This window comes from Lactuca sativa, chromosome 5, assembly GCF_002870075.4.
Source record: "Lactuca sativa cultivar Salinas chromosome 5, Lsat_Salinas_v11, whole genome shotgun sequence".
Taxonomy (NCBI): domain Eukaryota; kingdom Viridiplantae; phylum Streptophyta; class Magnoliopsida; order Asterales; family Asteraceae; genus Lactuca; species Lactuca sativa.
Window position 1 is genome coordinate 185,096,669 of NC_056627.2, and position 8,835 is coordinate 185,105,503.

The window sequence follows — 8,835 nt, forward strand, 5'->3', positions numbered from 1 at the left end:
CCCAGAAAGAAATAGGAAAGGAAGCTCGGCTCCTAAGGGAACGAACCATGTATAACAAGATCTGATTAAGCCTCTCAGCCACACCATTAAGTTGTGGTGTCCTTGGATGAGTCAATTGTGAAACTATTCCACATTCCTTCAAATCGTTGTGGAACTTGATGTGTGCATAATTAACTACATATTTAATGCATATTTATAGTACTTTTAGCTAAAATTATGCTTAATATGGAACAAAAGATACTTATTATGTTTAAATTATGTTTTATAGTGGCGACGACTTGCTTGGGACAAAACGAAGCATACGAGGAGCTGGGAGAAGGAAACAGGAGTAAAACAAAAAAAGAAGTAAAGTTGTCTGAAGACCACGTCGTGGTGACATAACTACGACATGGAAAATGGAAGAATCGTGACCCATTTTCTGACTTGGTAGACACAGAAAAAACACGAGGACCTCGTTGTCATGGTAAGATTTCCAAAATTATCAAATCTTGTACATTAGGATGAAATCAGAGGCATGCATTTGGTGTTCTGAGGTTAATTGCGATTAATAACCCTTAGAAACCCAGAAGAAAGTCAAAATTCAAGTGGAGCTCAAGGATTGAAGAAGATTTAGAAGATACTCATCATTGATCTAGTTTGTTTTCTTATTAAACTAATGTCTAGCTTATTTTACTTAGATCTATTGTGTTCTTCTACTACAATGAGAGGGTAAACACCTTTTACTTCTATTTGGTAAAGATGAACTTGATACTTATGAGTTGATTTCAATTATTGGATGATTATATTTTATTTTACTAATGTTTGATATATATTAACCCTATCATGTTTGAGTTCTAGTTTATATTTTTTATAAATCAAATTTTGTGTGTTAATTGATCATATTAATTGCATGAATATATCCCCTAATTGTTTATTATCGTTACATAATTAGAGCTAGTATTAATCACATCTTAGTTTAAGTAATTAAAGCTAGTAACTTTAACTGTGTTAGAGAGAATAATTAGTATTATTTGTGCTTGGTTGCTTGAATTGATCATATGAGAGTAACTCATATCATTCATAGTCCAACTGTGTTATTATCAGTTTGGTGTTTATCTTATGCATGATCATGGCTTTGCCCTTCATAAATTGGTAGGCTTAGATATTTGATCATAATAGATAGATAATTGGTTATCTATATAATCTATCCATAAGAAATCAACTATATGGGAACTTGAAATCGGATCTAGGCAGAAGTATTCTTTTAATTATTGAAGTTACTTTGCTTTCGTTGCTTGCTTTCTTTCTAGGTGATATTAAGTTGTTATGATCTTGAAAAATCAGTAAAACCCCCCAAAATCATACTTTATTTGTTAGTATAATTAGAAGTAGTCAATCTAATTAATTTTATTTTGTTCCCTCTGATCGACCCGACTTACCTAAGCTACGCTTTGATCTGACTAGATACACTGCCTATAGGTGCATTGTTAGTAAGAGTTTGTTAGGTTAGAAATTTAAAACTAATAGGTACCTTTGTGCACATCAAAGTTTTTGGCGCTGTTTCCAGGGAACAACTTATTTGGTTATTAGTTTATTTCTTTTAGTTATTCAATCCTTTTTGTGGGGTAAACACCACAAGAAGTTACTTTTCTGCAGTAAGTTAATTTCGTTTATCTTTCTGAGACGCAACCACGTCATGGTTATCTTCACCACGTCGTAGTCTCGCTTTAGTTAATTTTTAGTTTATTGTTTTTATTCCTTTCATGTGTTTTTGTTTTATTTTTGTTTTGTTTCAGTGATTTATGACCCAATGATCTAAAACTCCAATTGTTCCTCCATTAGAAGATCCGAAATCCGCTTTCCACAAGAAAGAGGACAAGAAGGGCGAATTGACCAATACTTTAAAATATGATAAATTTGAACTTTTTGAGAAGACTCCAAGTAGGTAAGAAGTAGGATACGAGCCAAAATCCTCAACTGAAGCAAGTTCAGACGATTTAGACTTAAAATGAAAGAAGAAGTGATGGTGGACATTATGAGAATGGCGATGGGCGACTAAAAGAAGAGGATATGTAGAGAACATCAGTCAGGTCTAGTTCCACCTGAGATTCCAGCCGAGAGAAGTTTCGAGATCAAGGGACATATTTTATCTATGGTCACATACATACCTTTCACTGGGAAAGAGTATGAAGATGCTTTCAAGCACATGGATGAGGTCAAAGACAATGCAAACTACTTCCATGTCCCTAATGTGCCAAGAGAATCCATTTTACTGAGTGTGCTTCCGGTGACTTTTACCAGTGAAGCAAAAGTGTGGTTGAAGTCTCTTGTAACTGGATCCATCACTACATGGGAAAATCTTCGTGGCGCTTTCATTGAGCAATTTAGTCCACATTCGAAGATTTCAAAGCTCAAAAAGAAGATTGCTAACTTTCAACATGAGGTATCAGAGTCCCTATATGAAGCTTGGGAGAGATACAAGGGCTTGCTTAGAAATTTCCCTCAACATGATTTGAATCTTCAATATGAAGTTTCCATCTTCTATGACGGAATCAATGTAACTACTAGACAACTTCTTGACTCACAAGGGATAATGTCGAAGAAGGAGCCGACACTATAAAAGAATTAATTGAATAATTGGCAAAGCACTCACGTGAGTACCATAATCCTCGAGACGATGTTACTAGAGGAAAAGGAGATGGAGGGAACGATAACTTGGTTGTAATCATATCTAAATTATATTATATGGATATGAGAATGAAAAAGTTAGGTTAATCCATTAATGCCATTAGAGTTGAGTAATTGTAGTTGTCCACAAGTAGTGACAATTATGATGAATATTGGAGGAAACCCAAGAAGGAGTGGTTTCCATATGATGGATACAAGAAACAAATGGATGAGAAGTATAGACAAACGGGTAGAGGTTCTATCAAAAAGAGAAACCACCACTAGAAAAGAAGATAGATTTTGAGTCGGTACTTCATAGATTTATAGAAGCATCTGAAAAGAGACATGATACTACTGATGCCAATATGAGAAATCACCAAACTTCGATAAAAAATATAGAGACTCAACTTGCGCAATTGACTACACCTGTCAATGAAAGATTACCACCTAAAAATCAAGAACCAAAGTCACAACCTCATGTCATGGCGATCTACACCGGAGAAGAGGTTCATTCTGATCCAATAACGACCCATGAAGTAGCTATAATACAACCCAAGTCGTGTTTGGAACAAGAGAAGCCCGATGCAAAAAGAGAAAAAAGTGAAGTGTTCTCTAATGCTTCACCATGTTGGGGTGATCTGACCATGTCGTGGTCTTGAGCAAAAATATTTTTTTTATCTTCTTAATTCATTTCAGCCACCTTTTCCATTCCCATCTTGAGCCATCAAACATTCTCTGGAGCCAGAACAAAGGAAATTTATGGAACAAGTGCTCTCACTCTCGAGTAATGCCCCATTCCTCAAATCAATGCTGAAACTTCCGAAATTTGCAAAATATGTGATGAGTAATAGAAAGAAGTTGGAAAAAGGCCTTGAAAATAGTTATTAATGAGTTGTGTTTAGCCGCAATTATCTAGGCATTACCAATCAAGATGGGAGATCCAGACCAACTCTCATTGGCTTCTCAATTTGGAAATTTGAATTCCATTAATGCTTTAACTGATTTGGGGGCAAGCATTAACCTTATGCCATACTCTTTCTACCAAAAGTTCGGATTACCAAAGCTCCAAGATACAAGGATGACAATTTGAATGGTGGATCACTCGACCAAATATCCTAGAGGAATCATTGAAGACTTACTAGTAAAAGTGGGGAAATTTGTTTTTCCGGTCGACTTTGTGGTTCTTGACATGAAAGAGGATGAAGAACTTCCAATTATTTTAGGAAGACCATATTTGAGTACTGTAAGAGAACTAGTTGACATCCACGACTCAAAGCTCGCACTTCGTGTGGAAGATGATGCTATTACTTTAGAGATGATTCCTAAGGTGAATCACGAAGATCCAAGAGATGAAGTGTCAAAGGTGGATGTTATGGAAGAAGATTGTGACGAGCTAGTTGCAATTAAGAAGATGATGGAAGAAGAGATTAAAGTTTGGGAGGACCCGCATGTTGAAAACATCAAACGTTTGAAACCAAGAGCCTCGATTCCTATGAAATTTGAGGCGGGTGCATTTATTACACCTACGATTCAAGCGGAAGAAGAAGTTGATGAAATAGATGAGGACTTGTGTGAAGAAGTAGAAATAATTGATGAAGAGATGGGTGGAGAATTGAAGTATCCCACTATGGTCAAGATGGAGGTAGATAAGGAAGTTGCTAAGGAAGATGATATGAAGGTGAATTGTAACATCCATAAATTTTATGCCAAATTTAAAATTTTCAATCATGAACAAAACCCCAATAGTATTGTTTACAAAAATGTTTTCAAATCATTATTCAATCAGAGTGTCGCAAAACTCAGATCATAAGGATGAGGAGCGGTACGGTCATGCCTTCGCCTTGCCATGATCTCCGGAAGTACCTGAAACAATAACTATAAACTGTAAGCCCGAGGGCTTAGTGAGCTACCCCCAACATACCAATACCATATTGATAATATCATCTCTGTATTAATCAATCAATCAACATGCACACTGGGCCATCAGCCTAACTAGATCGCCCGACAGGGCCTACAGTCTAACTCAAACTATACTGAGCCTTCGGCATGATTGGACCGCTACGTGGGCCTAGAGTCTCCCTGGACCGCTCATAAGGTATGTTGGCCTTCAGCACAAAGCAGGACCGCCTCAACCCAACCAACGAGCAAATAATCATGTACGCATAACTAACATATACTGGCATATATAGACATCAAAATATATCTATCTTACTGATCATCAATCATAGCAATCCCTCATAACTAGAGCACCGGCCCAGCAGGCCACTAACCTACCAATCCCTAAGGATCATAAAAATATAACATACTATGTATCCTGATTCCGATCTATCAGATCATAATCTCATACATATCATATCATAACCATAAGAACTAAAGGGTCGGCCTTGGTGCCTTAGACCCTTTTGATACAGTGAGGATAACTCACCTTGCAGACGCCGACTCGGTATATGAACTCCAACTCTTGGATCACTGCCAAAAACTCCACCACCTATTACCATAATACAATCATAGCCATCAGTTCCCAACCTTTCAAAGTGCCCCATAAACCAACTAATCAATCTTGGTCAAAGTCAAAGTCATCAGTCATGGTCAACAGTCCATGTTGACCCTTACTCGCCGAGTACCCTCAGCTACTCGCCGAGTTCCTTGAAGTACTTGCCCATTCGCCGAGTCACCGGAGTGACTCGTCGAGTTCCTTTGGTTTACGATCGAACTCTAAGGCCACTCTTTGAGTTTCCTTCTTGCAACTCGATGATTACACACGCATACATAAGTTGTGGAAACTTCAACCGATTCACCGAGTTGTTCATACAACTCGTCGAGTTCTATGGTAATCTTCATCGGACTCGTCAAGTTGTTCATCCAACTCATCGGGTCCAGGCCTATCTTCATATGACTCGCCGAGTCGACTTTGCGACTCGCCGAGTTCCTTCAGTCCTTAAGACATATAGACTCTTTTAAGCCATGCAATGGATCCAAATTACAGATCCAAGCTCCTAAGGCATGCTTTTCACGTAAAGTTACAAACTTTACGTCCATGCATAGCTAAAAAGGCTCTAAATGTCAAATCCAAGCTCACAATGGGTTTTCATACTCAAGGAAAGCTTCATAGATAGTTAAACTTGGATCTTTATGACTCTAGGACCCAAGAAGGGTCCAGATCTGAAGTTACAACTTTAGATCTAGCTCATATCCCACAATATCATCACAATCAAACCATAAAAACCCTAGATCTCAACCAAATGAGGTCTAGAAGGAAAATGAGGTAAAGGTGACAACTTAATACCTCCAAATGATTCTAACTGATGTAGATTTATGATTCCCACACCTTCCTTGCTCCTAGTCTCTTGCCCTCCAAGCTCTTCCTTTCTAAAAACCTTCTTTCTAAAGCTCAAAACACACAAGAATGACGCACCACACGAATTAGGGTTTCTATGAGCTCTCAAGGACTGCAAAGAGGCCAAGGGAGGCTTAAGCCTCTTTAAATAGGGTGCAAAACCCTGGGAATTAGGCTTTCATCTGCCGGCTCCTACTCATCGAGTCCCTCATGAACTCGGCGAGTAGGTCACTAAACACGCGATCCCACCCCACTGCTACTGGACGAGTAGGGCAACCAACTCGTCGAGTAGGACTTAAAACAAAAGAAATTCTTATTTACATCAATACTTGAGAATCGGGGCGTTACCATTCTCGCCCACTTGAACTAGACTTCGCCCTCGAAGTCCTTTGGAGTAAACAACGTTCGGTAGTGCTCGTGCATCTTCGCCTCCGGCTCCCACATCCACTCGGATCCCTTCCGATGTTCCCACTGCATCTTTACCAAAGGTATTTCCTTGTTCCTTAAAATCTTCTTCTTCCTATCCAACATGGCCACAGGCTTCTCCACGTAATTCGGGCGCTCATCGACATGAATATCATCCAACCGATACTACTGCCTCCTGGTCCATGATACACTTTTGCAACTGCGAAACATGGAACGTGCTATGGATCCGGCTAAGCTCCTCTGGAAGCGCTAGCCTATAAGCCACCTTTCCAACCCTGACAATGATCCTGAATGGCCCAATATAACAGGCTACCAACTTTCCCCTCCTCCTGAAGCGGATCACACCCTTCCAGGGTGAAACCTTCAGAAGTACGATGTCACCCACCTGAAATTCCAACTCAGATCGGTGTCGGTCTACATAACTTTTCTGTCAACTCTGAGCGGTCTGCAATCACTGTCTAATCTGTTGTATCTTTTCGGTAGTTTGCAGAACTACCTTCGTCCTACCCATCACCCTGTGCCCAATCTCACCCCAGCAGGCTGGGGTTCTACACTTCCGCCCATACAACAGCTCAAATGGTAGGGCGCCAATATTGGAATGATAGATGTTGTTGTAGGCGAACTCTGCAAGCAGTAGGTGGGAATCCCATCTCCCACCAAAGTCAATGACGCACGCCCTCAACATATCCTCAAGGGTCTAAATGGTCCACTTACTCTGACCATCGGTCTGCATATGGAACGTCGTACTAAAATGCAGCCACGTACCCAGTTCCTCATGGAACTTCTGCTAGAAACGGGAAGTAAACTTGACATCCTGATCGGAGACAATGGTGACTGGGACCCCATGGCGAGAGACAACCTCGCGGACGTACATGTCGGCTAATTTTTCAGCCGACGAACTCTCTCGTATGGCCAAGAAATGGGCACTCTTGGTCAATCGATCCATGATGACCCATACATCATCAGACCCCTTCGCCGTCCTTGACAATTTTGTAATGAAGTCCATTGTGATCTGCTCACATTTCCACATGGGAATCTCCAGAGGTTGTAGCTTACCATGCGGCCTCTGATGCTCGACCTTGACCATCCTACAGGTCAAGCACCTCACCACATACCAAGCGATTTCTCGCTTCATACCAGGCCACCAATAATTCATACTCAAATCGCGGTACATCTTGGTGGCCCCTGGGTGAATGGAAAAGTGAGACTTATGATCCTCTTCCATCACGGTCTGGCAGACCCCTCCAGACATCAGAACCCAAATCCGACCGTATCATCTCAATAACCAACGGCTACCCTGAACAAATCGGGCGCTCTCGCTCTTAATCCTCTCTAACTTCTAGTTTTCTGATCTCATCCCTCAACCTAAGCATCCGTAATCAAGATCACAAGCGGGGAATCCACCGTTATCCGCAATCACATTCACTTTACCTGGATGGTGAAGGATCTCATAATCATAGTCCTTGACCACGTCCAGCCACCTGTGCTGCCTCATGTTAAGGTTTGGCTGATCCATGATGTGTCTTTAACTCTTGTGATCCGTATATATAGTGCAACGGACCCCATACAGATAATGTGTCCAAATATTGAGAGCGAAAACCACCACTCCCAACTCAAGATCGTGCGTAGGGTATCTCGTCTCATGCGGCTTCAGCTGCCGTGATACATAAGCTACCACTCGTCCCCTCTACATGAGAACTGCCCCCAAGCCCAAGATGGATGCATCACAAAATACTACAAAATCCTCGACTCCCTCGGGGAGTGTCAGCATCGGCGCCTTGCATAAACACCGTCGGAGGGTCTCAAATGCCCTCTGCTGCTCAGGGCCCCATCGGAAATCCACCCCTTCCTCGTTAAACGAGTGAGGGGTACTGTAATCTTGGAGAAATCTCGAATGAATCTCCGGTAGTACCCTACTAAACCCAAGAAACTCCTAATGTCTGAGGGAGATTTCGGAATCTCCCACTGCATAACCGCCTCCACCTTGGCCGGATCGACCAAAATCCCCTCCTGGTTAACAAGATGTCCAAGGAACTGGACCTCTCGTAACCAAAAATCACACTTCGAGAACTTGGCATACAGTCGTTCTCGCCGCAGAACCTCCGGCAGCTCCCTGAGATGATCCTCGTGTTGTTCTCGGGTCTTGGAATACACCAAGATATCATCTATGATCACAATAACTGAGCGATCGAGAATCGGTCTACATACTCGGTTCATCAATTCCATGAACACAGTCGGTGCATTGGTGAGACCAAACAACATCACCACGAACTCGTAATGACCATAACGAGTCCGGAACGTGGTCTTCTACACATCTTCCTCCCTCACCCTGACCTGGTGATATCCGGTTCTCAAATCGATCTTGGAGAATCAAGATGCACCCTACAGCTGATCGAAAAGATCATTTATCCTCGGGAGTGGATAAC

General features: G+C 41.2%; 1 non-coding gene across 1 annotated transcript; it reads right to left on the reverse strand.

The window, feature by feature from the left end:
- Nucleotides 1-2,386: 2,386 nt before the first annotated feature.
- Nucleotides 2,387-2,493, reverse strand: LOC111897293 (small nucleolar RNA R71). Its single transcript, XR_002852179.1, has one exon. It is a non-coding gene; the product is annotated as a small nucleolar RNA R71 (small nucleolar RNA).
- Nucleotides 2,494-8,835: the final 6,342 nt, after the last annotated feature.